This window comes from Phocoena phocoena, chromosome 13 (assembly GCF_963924675.1).
Source record: "Phocoena phocoena chromosome 13, mPhoPho1.1, whole genome shotgun sequence".
Classification (NCBI taxonomy): domain Eukaryota; kingdom Metazoa; phylum Chordata; class Mammalia; order Artiodactyla; family Phocoenidae; genus Phocoena; species Phocoena phocoena.
This window is the reverse complement of record NC_089231.1, coordinates 58,074,807-58,094,990: the sequence shown is the minus strand read 5'-3', so window position 1 is coordinate 58,094,990 and position 20,184 is coordinate 58,074,807. Positions and strand designations below refer to the sequence as shown.

The following is a 20,184-nucleotide window of genomic DNA, read 5'->3' as shown; positions in this document are numbered from 1 at the left end:
CTGGCTTCAGAGGCTCTGATTTCTTATCTCAGCAGGAGAATCAAACTGGCCTGACTTCACTGCTGGTCACGAGACTCTGGTAGAAGGTCCTCTAGCCAGTGTGTGTGGAAGGGGACTCTGTAGATTAGACACGACTGATTTTCAGAGGGTTCTTACACGTCCCTGTTTGGATTTGCTGCGTAGACGTTATACATTTTGTTCCTATTTTTTTAGAAAAGCTTCTTTTTGTTGGTATTATCAGATTTTTCTTGAAACTGTTGTCATTAAACACCTTAACAAGAACAATTACCTCCTTGTTCTCTCCTATTCAAACAAAAGGTTAGATTTTGAAGTGAAAATTTGATTCACAGATTTCTATATCATCCTTGCTGTGACATCTGTTTTTTTAAAAATATACACATCTTCAAAATTAAATTATCATTAAGTGAAAGCCTTTCATTTTTTTCTACAGAAAGCTGAAAGCATCTGTGGAATTCAATAAATCTTCTACAGCATATGACAGTTCAAAACTTATTTTCCACCCAAGCACAGTTTATTTTCATATTAATAAAAAGATCGAAGCCAACGAATATTTATAGAAATTATTAAGAAAGATGTATTTAAGTTCGATATACAGTTTGATATAATTTAAAAGAAGTCTTATTTGCTATATGCCTAATTTGAAAACAACTTCTAATTCATCTCATAGAGAATGATCAGTATGTACATTTTAGTAGAACATAGAGATGTGTATTTGGCTTGGCCATGGATTATCAGAGGCAGATATTGGCGATGTCCTTTATTTTTCTGACAAATGAAAACTGTGCTAAACGCTATTCAGGAATAATATGTTACAGGTATTTTCTCCCACATACATTGTTACTAAGGTTTTATTTTAAATTTAATCATATTGCATAAATTCTTATTTGTAGCTTTTTCTTGTTTACTCTTTTTAAAATTTATTTATCTATTTATTGCTGCGTTGGGTCTTCGCTGCTGCGTGCGGGCTTTCTCTAGTTGCGGTGAGCAAAGGCTACTCTTCGTTGTGGTGTGCGGGCTTCTCACTGCGGTGGCTTCTCTTGTTGGGCAGCACAGGCTCTAGGCGCGTGGGCTTCAGTAGTTGTGGCATGCAGGCTTAGTTGCTCCATGGCATGTGGGATCTTCCTGGACCAGAGCTCGAACCCGTGTCCCCTGCATTGGCAGGCGGATTCTTAACCACTTCACTACCAAGGAAGTCCCTTATTGTTGTTTACTCTTATAGCACTTACTGTGGGATTGATTTTTAGATATCATAATTACTTTATAAATTCAGTAATATTTCATTATTGAAAATGAACATCAGGTTTTTTTCTTTAAATTCTTATTTAACTTTCATTGTAAAGTTATTGCATTTATAGGAAAAGCTTAATCTTAATAGTACATAAAATGTTATTTAGAATTTTAATTGACAGATTATTTTCTTGTGGTTCCTAAGATACATACAATAGTATCCAATTTAACGTATTTGTCAGCTTACAGTGTGATCATATTGGATTAGTATTACCGTAAAATACCATTTGAAAACCTTTAGCTCCTAAAGTAAGTTTAGTATATTCCTTATTTACCGTCTCAGCATTGGACTTTAAAAATCTCTTAAGATTTAGCTCATCCTTCCAAAGAAGTATTTCATGTCTCTTCTCCTTATTCTTTTTCTTTCATGGAAATTGCTTTGACCATTACTAGAAGAAAAAGAGTTGAAAAGTATTGGGTACTTTTCACAGGCTTAGAACCCTAAGTGTTACCTCTGTGGTTGTGGGCATAATGGAAACCCCTTTAGGATTTTAGGGCTAAATTAAGATGTGAAATGGTGCTTTAGAAAATGTGCAATGCGTTGCTTCCACACACCCTTCAGTCTGCCAGAATGTATCAGTCTTGGAATGACATAGGTGTCTCTGGGCTGTGGAAAACTTGCGGTCTCCCAAAGAGCCTCTGACCTCCTGCAACACCTACCACCATGGCCCCCACCCCTTCCCTCCCCAGGCAGGCCCTCAGCTGGGTAAATGCTTGTCCTGCCCCGTGAGGTGGAGGTGAGGGGATTGTCTGGGGGGCTGGCGCAGATGTCTGAATGGAAACAACTTATAGAGAAGGTTCAGAAGCATGGCTTAAAGTTCCATTCGTGGGTGTTCCCAGGGAATACAAGGTGTTGAAAATGAGTGTCAGGTTTTTCTCTGAATTCTTGTCTAAGTAGATTGAAGGTAGTGGTGGGGTTGTCTTTGTCAGTTGAGAAAGCAGTTGACCCTTTCCTGGTCTCCTCTTGGCCGGGGACATCCCTTTGTTCCTTTATTAATGTGTTGGTTATATGGTTCCACAATTTCCTCTTTTAATGTCGGTATCCTTCAAGGACTGTTTTTATCGCTGGCATGTGATAGATGCTTAATGTATGTATGAACGAGGAAAGGAGTGAAGGATGAGTGGCATGGAATGTACCTTGGCATCCTCCCATTTGAATGAGACAGTTGTGATAGTCATAAAGCACTCTTCCCTCATGCTCAGCTGCTCTCCTGACTCCTCTTCCCTTGGACATCTAACTCAGCCTACTGCACAGGAAAGCGCCATAGGTTACACTGGTCAGGTTTGATTCCAGCTCTGACCGTGTTGGTAACTTGGTAGTTACTCAACTTATTTACACTTTCCTCATCTGGGGAGCGACGTGGTTCACAGTGCCCACCTCCCAGGCTGGCTTTGAGCATCTGGATGAAGACTGTATACAAAACTCCTGGAACTGTGCCCTGCTCTTTGTAGGGCATCAGCTGGCCGCCGCTGCTGTTATTAGTCAGTGCAGGTGCCCTGGGCTGCGCTCCCGGGGGCCCTGGTTTTCTGTGCTAATGAAGTAATTGTCATCAGTAGAGGGAGAGGAAACAAGCCCAGGCTACTTGGTGAGCGAAGCAGGGAGTCCCCGGGGATGCTAACGGAGCATGTGCGATTGTGCTACTGGCCTGGGTTTGAGTGTTGGGGGCCAGCCTGGTGAACAGCAAGAGCGATCTTAGTAGTGATGACGGTGTCAGACACTCTTCTAAGGGCTTTATATACAGTAGTGTATCCTCACAGCCACTGGGTGACATAAGGTACTCTTGTACCCATTTTATAGATGAGGAAACTGAAACTCAGAGAGGTTAAGTAAATGGTCCAAGGTAGCACGCTAGTATATGGGGGAACCAGGCTTTAAACCCTGGGTTTCAAACAGGGTTTTTCAACCCTAGAGCTTATATTCTTCCTGCTCCTACTCTTAGGTTCTACTTTTTGTCATAACTATCCCACTTGCTAGAGGGAGAGCAGATGTCTAGGACAGGGAGTGGAGTTCATCTGTAACACCACTCTGCTGTGTCTTTTGTGCACAGCTCACGTTGCCTGTCCTGCCTGGAGGTTTGTGTGGTCCTGGCGTTCCATGGCAGAGCACAGCAGACCCAGCAAAGACACACTTTGTTCTTTTCTGCCACTCCCTAAATATATAATTGCCCACATGTGCTTGATTAGTTCTGCTTTATAACAGCGTTTTGAAACAAAATTCACATACCGTAAAAGGTATTGGTTTTGAGTTTGTTCCCAGAAGTGTACAACTGTCACCACTATCTAAGTTTATAACATTTTCATCCCCCCCAAAAGAAAGCTCGTGTCCATTAGCAATAACTATTCGTTCTACACCTCCACCTTAGCCCCTGATAATCCGGCTTTCTGTCTCTATGGCTTTGCCTATTCTGAACATCTCATATAAATGGAATGATGTAATATGTGACTCTTTGTGTCTGGCTTCTTTCACTTACTGTAATGTTTTGAAGGTTTCATCCAAGTTGTAGCATGTAGCAGTAATTGATCCCTTTTCATTTCTGAATAGTATTCCACTGTATGCATGTACCACATGTTGTTCATTCATCATGGGTAGACATTTGGGTTGTTTCCACTTTTTGGCTATTTTAAAAATTAATTAATTAATTAATTTATGGCTGCGTTGGGTCTTCGTTGCTGTGTGCGCGCTTTCTCTACTTGTGGTGAGCAGGGGCTACTCTTTGTTGCGGTGCACAGGCTTCTCATTGCAGTGGCTTCTCTTGTTGCGGAGCACGGGCTCTAGGCGTGTGGGCTTCAGTAGTTGTGGCTTGCGGGCTCTAGAGTGCAGGCTCAGTACTTGTGGCACACGGGCTTAGTTGCTCCGCGGCATGTGGAGCAAGGGACCAGGGCCCAAACATGTGTCCCCTGCAATGGTGGGTGGATTCTTAACCACTGCTTTTTGGCTATTTTAAATAATGGTGCTGTGAACATTTGTGTGTGTTTTTGTGTGGACATAATGTCTTCACTTCTCTTAGGTGTATATCTAGGAGTAGAATTGCTGCGTCCTATGATAATTCTTTGTTTAACGTTGTGCTCCGAAGTGGCTGCACCGTTTTACATTCTCACCAGCGGTATACAAAGGTTCCAGTGTCTCTACATCCTTACCAACATTTGTTATTGTCTATTTTATTTATTATGCTTATCTCACTGGGCCTGAAGTGTTTAGCTCCAAAGAATCTGAATTATTACCTGTGACCACTAAAGAGAAGGTGGATGCAGCGGTTGTTGCTTCCTGGTTGCAGTAGTAGAAGCAGGAGCAGTAGTGGGTGTGGTGACGTCAGTCTCAGGAGTCACAGACACAGTAATAGGAAAGTAAGAAGACCCAGGTGCCGAATGTGGGCTTTGTTCCAGGGAGCTTGTTGAGTATGTCACATATCGCATCTTTATCGTCACAACAACTCTCTTGTTTATTTTTTATTGAGATATGATTGACGTATAGCAGTATATTGTTGATAGTTTCAGGTGTACCATATGATTGGAGATTTGTATATGTTGGGAAAGCATCACCACAATAAGTCTAGTTACACAACAGCCCTTCCAGGTAGGTGTTATTTCTTCTTTGCAGTTGGCACGAACTGAATTTGACCAGGGTTGCACAACTAGTTTACACTTAGATATTTCTAACTCATTTTAGCCCTTACTCTGCAGCTCTGATGAGCCATTGGCATTAGGGGTTATAATTGTCAGTGTTAGGGACGATGGCAGCCCTATTCAAGATACTCTGTACTCCGCCGGTGCTAGCCAGGCCAGATATTCTGATTTTCATAATGAAAATATCAATTTGGTTGTGTGTGGTTCATTGGTAGGTGAGCTGTGAAGTTTTTCTTACAATGGCAGGGTTTTAAGATGCTATTTCCCTCTTATTTTGATTACTGTGTTTATTAACTACCATGGTTACTGTCTAATAAATATTTATGATGTGCTCAATGTGTGTCTTGTTCAGTTTATAGCCAGCTATTCTTTTGTTTGGCTGCATAGTGTACTCTGTTATATCTGAAAACCCGTTACTGTCACCGTATCAGGAATGGCGCATTAAATTACAATAGACGGATGGATGCTTTTAGGAAGTTTAGCCTTTATTTGGAAAAAAAAGTATCCTTCTACAAATAAACATAAAGGGAGGACTTAAAACAGAGTAATATTTGATAAATATTTGCCCTATAGGAACCTCAGCTAAGCTGTGAAATGAATTATAAATGAATTCCAAATAGAAGTTTTAGGAAGTTCTACTGAATCATTAATAAATTGAGTCTCTTCAGCAAGTCTTTTCACATTTAATGCATTAACGGGATGTATTTGTGGCATTTCCAAATGAAATAAGAGCATCATGACCAAGAGAAATTGTCACAGTAAGTGGTCTATGTGTGTGACTCGAAACTAGCTTGAATTTTATGTCAGATTAATAAGTTCAAAGCTTTTGTTTGAAAAAATCTTGAAGGTGGACTCATGCAAAGCAAAAGTCCAAATACAAGCCCATGAATGTTCATTTTAATTAAGGGTTGCCAGCACTTTGAGGAAGTTGCTTGACCCCTACAAGTCCTGGAGTAATTATCTGTCAAAGAGGGAGCAGAGTATGGAGTGCGTCCTCTCACTCACCAGCATCTCCATCTCGGGCGCAGGTTTGAAAATGATTTTGAAATACGAGACTAGAACAAGATACTAACATTAAAAATGACAGTCCTTTGAGCTAAACTTCTAATTAATGGCCATTACGTGCCACAGTGATTGATGACTATCTTCATTTGGGAAGGAGACTGGGACAACTTTCAAAAATATTATGACCAATTAATGAAGAGATAATTTTCAGAGTAGTTGAAACTATAAATTAGTGTCAGCCACGATTTCCAGAAAAGTTGAAGCAGGTAGAAGGCTCTACCTGGTAAAGTTGCATTAGTGTGATCACGGTCACAACAAACAGCAATAATAACATCTGTGACGGCTCACCCGGGTGTGGTGCCACGTGCTACCCTGTGCCTGCTTCACATCCTTTTCCTCTCCCCATCCACACGCCACCCTACAAGGGAGTCTCAGGGAGGGGCAAGTGCAGGCGCTTCAGCAACTTGCCCGAGGTCGTGTGGCTCCTAAGCGGTAGAGCAGGCGGGGACCAGGTGGCCCGGGTCTTCAGCCAGAGCTCTTAACCTGCAGGGCAGCACCTCCGTCAGTTAAAGGGCCAGAGAGTAACCCAGGCTTGGGGGCCAAGTGTCTCTGCCGTGGCCGCTGGCTCTGTGGTTTAGCACAAAAGTGGCCGTGAACTATATGGAAGCAGGTGAGCGTGGCTGGGTCCCTAGAAAACTTTATTTATGGACCCTGGAATTTGAATTCCAAATAATTCCACATGTCATGAAGTGTTCTTCTTTTGATTTTTCTCAAGCCATTTAAAAATGTAAAAACCATTTTTAGCTACTGGCATGCACAGAGATGGGTGCTAGGGCCCTATTTAGCCTCTGGGCTGTAATTGGCCAGTGTCTGTCTTAATAGATACGCTATACGCTATACTGATTAGATGATGAGATGAACTTATGGAGTCGTTACCTTTAGTATAAGCAGTTTTATATCCATGCCTTTTTTTTTTCTTTTCTGGATATTTGATTTGTGAACCAAACCAGATCTATATTTAAATTTCAGTCTAGTTTTAGGTAAGTTTTATATAGTCAGCCAAGGAGGTAAATGAGATGATACCACGGAATCAACACTTTCTAGACTTAAATGCATGCCTCCTAGTATCAGTGGATTACCAGCCATTCATCTGATTTTCAGAGTGGGTGTAGTCAAGCCCCTCCCTGCCATAATGTACATTCTTTCCCAGAGTCAGCTTATCTGCTGCTGGTGTTGTATTCTCCAAGAACTGTGAGTAGAGACTCACACTGAACATTTTTATGAAAGTCATTGTATCCAGAACAGAAACCTTTCCAAGAGCGTAAAGAACTGCGGTGGCGGGCAGCCGGCCACCCTGCTGGAGCTGCTGCCGGCGCTCCCTGTCCCTGGGTAACCTCACCCTGCCCGTCGCACCAGCCTGCCCTGCAGGACCTGCTGATATCCTGACCTGTGACTGTTTGGCTGGAGACACTAGCTTAGTCATGAGCTTCAAAGAATAGAAATAGCACGTTTCGCAGTTTCTATGCAGAACGCTATCTTGTGTGGAAACTCTTAAATAAAAGGTGATGTGTGGTAGCACTGATTGTTTTGAACCCTTATTTTAGGGTTATGCATTTCTTTGCGTGTCTGAGGAATGCTGTCGATGGCGCAGCTGCAAATTGACACCCCTGTCTACATAGATACGGGATTATGTTTGTGTTTCAAGGGTTAATGGACTTTTGACTAAGTTAGTAAAAGGCCCTCCATTCACTATTCTCCATCACTTCATTCAAAGCTTTGTATTTACTCAAAAAGTACGGGGCCGCTTGCCTGACGGATAGTGAAGACTGGTTTCCCAGACCTCGGTCGGAAGGTGCGGTCTGGACTCGCCGTCTGTCTGCAGAGCGAACGAGAGAGTCTTTGGCGTGTGTCTTAGCTTTGGAGGAGACACTCATGGTCTCTGCTGTTCTCCTGAACAGAAGTGTGCTGTTTCTGACCAGCTGCAGCTCTGACATCACAAACGCCCTCACTGATACTGATACTTCACTAGTTATGCTGGGCATCATCTCTTTTTCTCACATCCTGCTTCACACTCTATTTTTACCACCAGGAGAACATCTCTCAAATATAAATAACTAAATGAAGACACCCCAGAATGAACTGATAAGACAAGACGGTGATTAGGCATTTCCCCCCTTGTTACAAAATCTGTGTCGTTTCTTGTGATATAAGGACAGGCGATAGACTCTGGGAAAGGAGATGCTTCTATGAGAAGGCAGTGGGTAGATTCTTACTCAGGTTAATTTATTCCCAAAATGGACTTGTATTATCTTCCCATTGCTACTGTAACAAATTACCACAAACTTAGTGGCTTAAAATCACACGGGTGTAGCACATTACATTGCCCCGTGTCACTGGACTAGAATGTAGGCTTCAGCAAGGCTGTCTTCCCTTTGGAAGCTCTGGGAGATCCTGTTCCTGGCCTTTTCCAGTTTCTGGAGCAGGCTCTGTTCCTTGACTCTTGGTCCTTTTCTCCACATTTAGCAGGTAGCATCTTCAAACCTCCCTCTGACATTTCTGTGTCCCGTGAATAGGGACGGTTGTGATTATCTTGGGCCCACAGGATAACCCAAGATAGTCTCTGCCATCTCAAAGTCCGTCGCTTAATCACACCTGCAAAATCCCTCTTGCTGTGTAAGGGAGCGTTTTCACAGGTTTTAGGGGTTAGGATGTGGACATCGCTGAGAACCATTATTCTGACTATTGCAGTGGTGTTTAAGATACACATTAAAAACAGGTAGAAGCGGCGAGGTCTGCTATGCAATCAACAGCTTTTATTTACTGATCACCCCAGGGTAGAAGGGACCATTCTAGGAGCTGGAGGCCCTGAGACGAGGCCCTCACCATCTAGTTGGGAGATGGGTTAAATCACAGTTCAGTGTAGAGTGCGTGACACAAACCGTAAGGTGCTGTGCAAGTTCACTGCAGTGCAGCAAGCATTGTGAGCGAAGATGCCGAGGGGCAGATGGCTTCTCAAGAAGAACAGTTTTCCTTCTCTTAGAGATATTTGCATTTCCAAACACCAAATGCCTTTATTTACTATCATGTAGAGACAAAGGAGTCTTCAGGTTTAATCTGTTTTAAATTGTGTGTGTGCATGCATGTATGTATTTGCACACACACACGCGTGCATACACACACATTTATTTATTTATTTTAATTGAAAGGCCCCTGGGCAGGCAGGCTATACAAGCTCTGTGTTTGGACCTGGGAGCAGAGGCATCACAGGCAGCTGCATGGCTGTGGAGCCATTGGGGCTCAGCTGTGGGGAACAGGGCGCAGGGGCCTGCAGCTCAAGCAGGTGGGGCGAATCTTCTTTCTCTGCTACTACTTCTTAGAGGCTTATTGCCTGTGCGTCCTACCCTGGGCCTCCCTCCGGGCGTTTGCGCCCTTGCTTCCTTGGCGGGACCAGCATGCAGCTGTGGAAACAATGGGACCAGGCTGCATTCACGTGGCGGCCTTTGACAGAACAGAAGTGGGGTAGATCTCATAAACTCAGAGGGTGGATCTCTGTTTCAGAACTGTCAAGCCAAACACGGAACTGCGGTGGGGTCCAGACGTGCAGACTGGCCAGGGTGGCAGTCCCCCGAGAACAGTTGATGATCAGGGACACAGGCTGACACAAACTGGGAACAGGCGCTGCTGGAAATATCAGTATCCCGCCTTCCGGGTGGAACTGGGGTGGCTTTTCCACACTTAGCACAGGTGAGGGTTTCCTGCAGCTGCAGGCTCCCCGTCACCTGGGAGCAGGTCAGGAATGGAGGCACGGGCCTCACCCCAGACCCGCTGAGTCAGAATCTGCATTTGAACAAGAGCCTCCTCCCCAGAGCTGCAGTCGTGTATTTAACCGTAACTTGATATCGCTTGTATGTTCCATGTTAATATGTCCTGGCTGAACTCCACAGCACGCAGCCCCAGACCTGTTTCTTCCCTCAGCGTCTGCAGCTTAGTAAAGGGCAGCTTATCCACCAGATTGCTCAATCCAGACACCTGGGAGCCGTTCCTACAATCCGCCCGTCTCAGAACAGCCACATACAGCCCGCCACCCTATTCTATTGATTCTAACTCCCAGGACTGTGTCCCTCATCTCTTGACCTCTCTTCATCTCCATGACGACCACCCTAATGAAAGCCGGCATCACCTCTCACGTGGGCCACTACACTTCCCTTCCAGCTGGGCTCTCTGCACCCCCGAGCCCCTGTCAATCCATGCTGCACAGAGATGCCAGAGTGGACTTAAAATGTGGATTGGAGCCCGTGCATTGAGGTAAAAAGACTCAACTCTTAGCGTGCCTGACTAGGTCCCGCACACTGCACTGTCAACTCACTTCCCCGACCTGTCTTCTCCCAACCTTTATCACCTTAGAGGCAGCTGTACAGCTTAGAAAAGTGCAAGGATCTGGCTAGAGACTTTGGGCTTAGTATTAACAGTTCTCTTTGGAGTGGAAGTGATGCCCCACCCTCTGCCTCACAGCAGTGGTCATGCGCCGCCCCCTGTCATGCCTCTGAGTACTGGTGTTCATTTCTCTCTTGGGGAACCGGCCATACTCAGAACCCGTGTGGGCAATGACAGCTCTTTCACGACGGGCTTCTGCCCCTGGCGCCTGGCAGAGCCCTTCCACAGGGATGGACGGTGCATCCGGATTTCATAATCGTTGAAACCGTGCTACAAGGGTGCGGGAGGGATGTGCACGGTAGAATCAGGGAAATAGAAGAATTCTATTTTCATGGTTTTTACAGCAAAGATTTGCTTTGTGAAGTCAGTAGATATTTTTTTTCCTAATAAGTGGAATTGGGCTCAATTTTATGTGAATGTACCAAAGTTGGAGGTTTTGCATCAAGAACCTACAGGGAAGCAGACGTTGTCATCTCATTTCCGTGTCACTGCATCTGCTTCCTCTTCTCCCGCTTCTGTTGTCCTTCTGCAGGCCCTCTCTACACCGGGAAGGGGATTTTTGCCCGTTCTCTAATCGTTGCCTTTTACAGACTTCTGAATGAGGCCGGGTTGAGTCCTGCAGCCAGAGAAGACAAAGAGCCATTCCGAGGGGTTTGGCTATAAAGTCATCTCCGCAGGGGTCCAGGGACCCCCGAGTCCATTTCTGTGACTCCACCCCATCCTCCCCACATCAGTTCACCGCCCCCCCATCAGCCAAGGAGGCTGCTTCACAGTCCTCCTTCCTCTCAGAACCCTGCTTTTCATTCACCGGGAAGACAGAAGAAATGCAAAATAAAATCACCCCTGTCCCCACGGCCAGTCTCCTTTCCCGTTCATGTCTGAACACACACTCAGAGTTTCCGTGGGGGAATTATCCCGGCTCTATCAAAGCCTTCACTTTCCTCTTATATGAATTTAATCTGCATCATAGGATTTACGGTTATCTGACATTAGATTACACATTCGTGTGTTTATTTCTTTATCACGTTTTGCCACTAGAATGTAAGCTCACGGCGGAAGCTTGATTTCCCAAGTACTCTTTTTTAAAAAAATATTTACTTGTTTATTTATTTATTTGGCTGTGTTGGGTCTTAGTTGCAGCACGCAAGATCTTCGCTGAGGCATGCGGGGTGTTTTGTCGTGGCACGAGGGCTTCTCTCTAGTTGTGGCATGAGGATTTTCTCTCTCTAGTTACGGGGAGCTTCAGGGCGCGTGGGCTCTGTAGTTTGCGGTGCGCGGGCTCAGTAGTTGTGGTGTGCAGGCTTAGCTGCCCCACGGCATGTGGGATCTCAGTTTCCCAACAGGGGATTGAACCCGCGTCCCCTGCATTGGAAGGTGGATTCTTTACCACTGGACCACCAGGGAGGTCCCACCCAAGTACTCTTGACATCGTTGTGCCTATAGAACAGTCCCTGGCATTTCATGGGCACCAAATAAACACTTGCTGAATGAATGAGGATTGTAAATAAAAATGTGCTGATAGGTTGTTTACTGGAAGTAAATTGCTATTATTAAGGATTCCTTATTCCTTATTCCTTATCAAAACAAATGTGCATTAACCCTTGGCATTAACTAGATATCCTCTATGTAATCCCCCGTAAAAGAGAACCTATTTATAATACCACATGGAACATTGGATTTTAATTGGTGCGTCTGTATTACGAATAGACTTTTAATAGGCAACAAAGTAGCTATAAGCATGGCTAAGAATGATATAATATTTGAATAGCTAAAATCATGCATTATTTCATTGTATATGATGTTTTCTCCCTTGGAATATTGACACAGTGAGTCATGGCAGTTACAGTGGTGTCAGAGAAGCAGAGCCCATTATGGGGCCATTATGATAATAGCATATGACAAACAGTGGGGCTATGGATGGTAATGGATACATAATAGATAACAAATGGCTGGGATTCTGAACGGTTACGGTTGCTAGCGATTTTCTAGTAGTAATAACCTCCTTCTCTTAAAATAAATGTAAATTTAATGTCAAAAACTGGCAGCAGCATGAAGGGTCCACATTGCTTTTGGGGGTGTCCCACTTCACTTGGCTTAAGCTTCTCCTTCCAGAAACCTGGGTTCATCTCTGCTTCCCAGCCACCGAGGCAAATTCCTCTGACAGCCTGACCCCACAATGTCCCCCCATCAGGATGTATTAGGATGGCCTATCTCAGTAAATACACAACCGCAAGCCCCAGACTGACCTTGTCCTTTGCTGGGCTACACACTGATTATTTCCCATTTGCATCCGGGATTCTGGAATGAACAAGCAATTTGCACCGCGGTGCTCTGTGCTGCCCTCAGGACGCCTGCAGCCTGGCCTCTGCTCTGGCGCCTCCTTCACCCCTCCTTTGCTGGCTTCTGGGGCAGCTCCACTCTGCCCCAGAATGTCCACTCTGCGGGCATTCCCACCCAGCACCTTCCTGCCTGACACTCTGAGGCTCTCTAGCTGCCCTGAGGCTGAGTGTTTCAGTGAGAGCTCAGAGATGTGTTTTTCTCTGGTCCTTCCTCATAGTTCATCTGTCACCACCTCTGAGCCAGGTCTATGCTGGACCAGTGATTCCCTTCTGCTGAAGCTCAGTGCATTGTATCCGTTTCCAGAAACTATATCTATATATATATATTTACTTATTTTTTTTTTGCAGTACACGGGCCTCTCACTGTTGTGGCCTCTCCCATTGCGGAGCACAGGCTCCGGACGCGCAGGCTCAGCGGCCATGGCTCAGGGGCTCAGCCACTCCGCGGCATGTGGGATCCTCCTGGACTGGGACACGAACCCGCGTCCCCTGCATCGGCAGGCGGACTCTCAACCACTGCGCCACCAGGGAAGCCCCAGAAACTATATGTATTCAAGACTAAGGTCATAGAGGTTCCCCTTTGCTTAGGGCTGTGGGTAGCGTGGCTGAAACCTTCCCCTGACCCCACCACTCCTGCCATCTCATGGCAATAGGGCTCAGTGTCCCTCTTCAAGCCCACATTGCCCACTTGTCCGGGTGGTAAGTTCTATGTGTATTTATTACCAGTAGGTTCTGTGCAGTAATCATATAAATATATATGTATGTAAATATTGTTTTCCATTATGGTTTATCTCAGGACATTGAATATAGTTCCCTGTGCTATACAGTAGGATCTTGTTGCTTATCCACTCTATGTGTAATAGTTTGCATCTGCTAACCCCAAACTCCTAGTTCATCCAATTATAGTTAAGTTTAATTAATTTAAACAAAAATAGCCACATGTGGGGAATGGCTGTAGCAGTGGACGGTGCAGCCCTAGGGCATCTGGTGACACACAGAGTTGGTGGCCAGCACACATCCACCTGGAGAGCCCTCTCCAGGGCGTGAGGGCCAGTGAGCTGTCCCAAGATGCGAACAAGCCTGCAATGGACTTGGGATCCTCCATACCTGATCCTTGCATCTGCCATGTCAGCTTGTGTCTGAAGGTCAGGTTTCTGCTGTCTTTTTAACATTACTAGCAAATATCAGAAGCTTAGAACATTGAAGAGATTTTTATCCCTTTTGGAAGCCAAAATCTAATTCAGACGAGAGGAGAGAGACTGGTTAAACACTAACAAAATCAGTGAAATTGTCTAAATATTTAACCTGACCTGATTGTACCCTCGAACATGTTTTCCGGCCCGTGGGCATCCTCAGAACCAGGTGTTGCCTCACCAGACTGAGGGACCGTGTCTGCCGTTCAGTGATTTAACAGTCGTGCTCCAGGGCTGCGGGACCAGCCCATCTTTGTCGACATTTAAACTCCTCGTCAGTTAGGTGTCCACTTGGAAAAGGCTGAGAGACCTTCAGTCACTACTTGTTAAACACATGTCATTTCTTTTTCATCTTGACTGGTTTGTAGAATTCTATTAAAGTTTAGGCTTCTGGGAGTGGCACTGAATTTGCTGAAGGCCAAGGCAAGTGGCTGAAAGGGAGAAGCAGACCGAGGGACACACGAGAAAAAAACACAGTAGAAACTAAACGTTTTTAGACCCGTGGTTATTTATTTCTTTAAAAATATTTATTATACAGCCAGTGGTCAGAATACTGACACGAGAAACAGAAATGAGGCAAAGGTCTCAAAATCTCAGTAAAGATTAGAATAAGTGAAGTGTACATTGAGAGCAGTGCAGAGTTTCTGGGTTTTGAAATAGTCTTTTATCTCTCCCTGATACATATCAGGCATCTTATTACAAGCAGGTAATAAATCAGATGGGCAGGGATGGGAGATGAAACTGACAAACGGGCTGAGATGACCACCACTCAGTGCTGAGTGTGAGAGGCCTCCAGGTGAGCTTCGGTGTGGGGATTGTGCCGTGTTTGAATTGTGTTCCTCACATCTTCTCTGTGAAGGTGTGTCTACTATGAAGAATATGATGTTTCATCAGCAATAAAATACAAAGAGAGACTAAGGGAAGGTGAAAGCCGGCTTTAGATTAGCTTGGGAGTCAGAGTGGCATCGAGAAAGGGGGAGGGATGGAAGAAGCGGGCTGGATTCAGAGGTGCGGGGTGCAGGTGAGCGGGGAGGGAAGGGGAGGCCGTCCACCGCGCTGGGCCGGGCTCTCCCCAGCACCCCGAGGTGGCCGTGAGCGCACGTGGGTTTACACCTGTGCAAATGTGAGTCTGGCAGTTGCCCTAAGCAGGAGTCCAGTGGCCACCATGAGAGGACAGCAGAGCCCAGGCTGCAGCTGCGCAGGCAGAGGACACCTGAGAAAGGCCAGTGTCGGCCGCTGGGGACCAAGACAGAGGCCTGGTCAGTACCGTCCAGAGTGGCGGGAGCGCCAGGGCCTCCGGTACTGACCATAACTGTCAGCGGCTCTGTTAGGCCCAGCTCTCTAGCCTTGTCTCTAAGTTACGCAGGGCCCCGCACAGCCATGCCTTTTGGGTGGAATTTCTGATCTTGAAGGAATTCCTTACGGAGTGTTTGTCAAGGTTCTGCTGCAGTCCTGAGGAATCAGGACTAACCTAGCACAGGTGAAAAGGGGCAGGAGTGATTGGCTCACTGACACGGGTGTAGACCAGGTGACACGTGCGGCTGAATCCAGGGTCTGAAGCAGCTTTGCCAGTCTTTCTCCTGCTCCCCCACCCGCTCTCCAGGTCTGTCTCCGTGTCTGTCCCCTAGCCCTCCCCCCGCCGTGGGAGGAGGGTGGCAGCCCTTTCCTCCCGGCAGGGCTCCTCCACTGAGACGTGGCACGGCGGCCCCGTGGGGACAGTCTGTCCTCCTGCTCCAGCAGACAAGGGAGGGCGCAAGGGGTCAGGAGCCAGGATTTAGGGTCCTCTGAGTGGCCCACTGTTCCCTCTGGGGGGTCGGGACTGGCTGAGTCTCGCTGCCTGTGCTTGTAGGGTCTGGACACCGGAGGATGGCAGCTCAGGCTTGGATGAAAAGCGGTGCAGTCACCGCCACGCCACTCGCCCTTAGCAGTGGTCGTCAGTCTCGGGATCTCAGGATGAAGGTCTGCAGTCAGAGCCATTTCTCTGCCCTCTGGGGACACACTTGGTGATGTCACTGATACTGTGAGATGCTCAGAGAATTCAGGCTTTGCACTGAAGTCTCTCAACTCCCGTGGAAGCATTCTTCACCCGGGGGAGGGGATCAGGGTTTTACACTTACAAGGCTTTGGACACTTTTTTTTGGATAGATAGCTCTGTAGGAGCAAACGGTTTCATAAATGATGTGATTTAGCTAGTGATAATCTATTCAGAATTTCAACCCAAGACCCACACTTTAAGGGTAAGAATTATGTGTATCCAAAGTCAAGTTGAGATTCCAAGGTTCTGTTTGAGGGGCTCTAGGTTAGGGACTAATTGGGGGTGATACTTGCACTTGTGGGAGAAGCAGCCATTGACGTAGTCACCAGTGATGCTGACGCCGCCCTGTGTGCTTTGGGCGTGTCCTAGTCACTGTGTGACCAACCGTGTGAGCGGGATGCAGATGCAGGAGAGATGTAGGGGGCGAGGCTGAGGCTGCAGCAGGCAGGCACAGGCAGGAGTGCAGAGAACAGAGGAGCCGTCCTTGGGGCGGCGAAGCCGACCCCTCGGCCCCTCGGCCGCTGACCGTCAGGGTCCACCAACACGTACGACGATGCTGTCTGTTCTGGGTTGGTTTGCAAATCGTTCTTCAAAATTCCATTTTGTTTTTCTAGCACAGGGAAACCAGGCTGTATGGAATAGCTAATAAGGCCAATCAGATAAGCAATAAGCATCTGCAGAAATTAAACTGAGAGGGAGCAGGGATTGCATGGAATTTTAAGAATGTTTTCTCCTCAGTGACAAAATATTTTACCCCTAAAATAATGTTTTCATAATAAAAATAAATTTCAGCCATTTTTCAGCTGCAGAAATGTTGGTGAGGCTTTTCTGCGTTTGCTGTTTGCATACATTTGTGTTTGTTCCTCAAAGAGTCTGAGAGTTAGAAGAGATTGATTCATCCCAGTGTATCTGCCCCAAATGGATGATCGTGTCACACGATCCACTGCAGCTGCTTTTGGCCACGTGCAGCTCTAACACCGGGCAGAAAACCCTGGCAAATCGGTTAGCTCAGCTTTACTCGGTAAATATGCAAGTAGGTAATCCAGTACCCAGTAAGGGGTGAGAGGTTTGACACCCCATCTCCAGAGTGCACGGGTCCAGGTGGGAGGCTTCCACACATCCAGGTGAGGTGATGGGGCTCTGAGGCCAGATGGGAGCCTGCCTCCCTTCCCTGGACCACCTGCCGCTGAGCCCAGATACCCTAGTGCGGCTCAGGTGGGTTTGCTCTCAGCTGCCTGAACAGACACTGGAGGTTGATGGACTAGAGCCCCAGACCACGGTCTCCTGATGAACTGTCGGGTTCCCAACCTAACGCCACTGTCACCTCCAAAGATTGCTTTTTTTTTTTTCTTCTTCACCTGATAATATCATCGCCCATGATCCCTGCTTGTGACGCCTGCTCTGCATCAGGCACCTTCATACATCACAGCTCACGGTTAGGAAACCCTGCACTTGGAGAGCTGGGCACCATCACCTCCATTCTGTGCTGAGGACTTCAAAGGTCAGGCTGTATAAGCATCGCGCTCAAGGTCACTTGGCTAGCGAGAGGTGGAACTTGGATCCCTTGTGGGTCTGTCGGTTTTGAAAGGACCGAAGTGTTCCCACTGCCCCACACTGGGAGGATCAGCCACTCTGCTGTGGCAGCGAGGGCTCAGCTCACCTGCCCACCTAGAGCAGGGTGGAGGTTGGGGTTCCTCGGTACTTCTCCTAGTTGCCTGTGTCGGCTGCATCTTTATTGCCGACTTCCCGTCTGGGGGCCTCTGTCTTCCTTACTGGTCGTCCGGTGCTCCGGTGTTCTCTGCCTTGGCAGTTCCAGGCTAAGAACCACAGCGAACAGAGTGGAGGATCAGAGACCTTCCTGTTAGATGCTCAGGACGGGCCGTTGTTCACGATCTGCAGCACATGGGCTGTCATTAGTTAAATGGGCTACTTCCCACTGTGCTTGCCTTTAAACTGGTGATAGCTGTGATGCCATAGTTGTTCCTTTACTAAAAAAAAAATTGTATTTTTTATTTTTTTGGCTGTACCACATGGCATGCGGGATCTTAGTTCCCCAACCAGGGATCGAACCCATGCTCCCTGCAGTGGAAGCGCGGAGTCTTACCCACTGGACCACCAGGGAAGTCCCGAAAAAAATATTTTTAAAAGAAATGACAAAGATGACTACGATGGTGGCATTTAGCAGCCAATGTGTGGCATTTGGGCCAGTCTTCAGAGGAGGATGGGCTGCAATAACCATCACCCACCCCCTTGACGGGAGCAGCTCATGCAGAGTTGCTCACTGAATCAATTTCCTCACCTGAGTTACAGGATATTTACGTATTTCGGTGGCAATGTGGGCAGCTGTGCTCCTGAATTTCGGCAAAGCGTGAAGCTGATCCCTGTAACACTCACTGGCGCCTAAAATTCTTAAAAGTTAAAACTACAGAATTTCTTTGATTTTTTTTTTTTTTTCCAGTGGGAAGGACTTAAATAGGCTCAAATCTTCTCTGCTCTCTGTAACTTAATTTTGGAAAGTTCGCCTGGAAGACATTGAATGGGGGTAGGTCTTCTCTCCCCAACCCCACAAAACAGTGTTGTGAGCCCTGCGAGCTCCTGCTGGGGCTGGAAGACTCCTTTGTCCTTGGTGTTCCCTGGGGTGCTTTCGGCCAGAGAGCAGGGCTCACGAGCTGGACAGTGAGTTAGAGCTGATGGAAGAGGATGTAGAGCACATTCAGGACTGGTCCCTGTGCTGGGAGGGGTCCCAGTCTCCCACTCTGCCTCTCCTTCACCCCCAGAAGCCGAGGAGAAGATTCAGGACCCACCCCACCCGACCCCCCCAAAACCCCAGCCCTGCCACCACTTACTCTGATTCCGCTGGGAATTGTGCCCCTCATCCCTGTTTATGGCTGTTGGACCAAGAAGCCCACACTCCCAGGTCACCTCCTGACTCTGCCCCACCCCAGTCCCAGTCTGTGCCCTGCACCCTCTGGAGTCTCCTGGCGTTTTTCTGCCTCCGTTGGAAGGAGACCTCTTTGGAGGAGATGTCTTTGCTCTTGCTAACACTTCCTTCATCTTGCTCCCAGGACACCACGTTCTCTGCTTGCCCTCCTCACTCATTGGCTGTTCCTTCTCAGAGTCCTTTTATTGGATCCCTTCTTGTCTCCCCAACTCTCAATACCTGCGTGCATCAGGGCTTGTCATGGGACCTCTTCAACTGTATTTACTTCCTTTGAAATCTCATCAAATGTCATGGCTTTGAATATCACATATATGCTGATGGACTCCAAACTCCTGTCTCAACTGCCTGGCCCACGAATCCAGTTGGTACCTGATCGGCATCTCAGACGCGGCATGTCCCAGATTTGAATCCCTGATCTTCTTCTCTAAGCCTTTTCCGCCCACTGCTTTCTCCCTCTTGGGCAAAGGCCATTCCATCCTTCCCATTGCTCACGTCAAAAACATGACCTTATCTTTGACTCGTCCCTTTCTGTCATAACTAATATTGAAATCGGACAGTAAACTGTTTGGCTCCAGCATTGAAACATACATAGAATCAGGCTTCTATTCACCACCTCTGCTGACCCCACTCTTGTCCAGGCCACCAGCACTGCTCACCTGCACCTGGTCTCCCAGCTTCCAACCTGGCCACCTGCCCTGTGCTCCGGGCCGTCCCAGGGCAGCAGCCAGACTGACTCTTGGAAACGCGGGACAGGCATGTTACTCTTCTGCATAAAGCCCTCTAGCGCCCCGATCTCTCCCACCCACGAGTCAAAGCCAAGGCCCCTGCCCTTCCTGACGTCACATCTCTGGCCTCCGCCCTCCCCACTCTCTCCCTTGCTCACCCTGCTTCCGCTGACCGAGACTCCGTGCTGTTTTGAGCACACAGGCTGCGGCTTTGGGGTCCTCGCATCGGCCGCTCCCTGTATCTGTGACATTCTCCCCCATAATCCAGATCTCTAACTCCTTCAACTCTGTGAAGCCTCCCTTTGCCACTTTATTTAAAATTGCAACAACTCCCAACTGGCACACTCCTAACCCCTCTAACTCTGCTCTATTTTTTCCCCCAGTTTTTACCACCTTTTAACTTACTAAAAAATTTACTTGATTTGATAGTATCTGATTATCCCTACTAGAACGTGAGCTTCAAAAAACAAGGAATTTTATTCCCATTTTGTTCACTGATATATTCCTAGTGCCTAAAATACTCCCAGGTGTGTAGTAAGTGCTCAGTTAGTATTGGTGTATTGAATGAACGAATAAATGA

General features: G+C 46.9%; 1 protein-coding gene across 1 annotated transcript in view; it reads left to right on the top strand.

Moving 5' to 3' along the window:
- L3MBTL4 (L3MBTL histone methyl-lysine binding protein 4) overlaps window positions 1–20,184 on the top strand; it is a 304,644-nt gene that overhangs the window by 91,923 nt on the left and 192,537 nt on the right. The window lies entirely within an intron of this gene.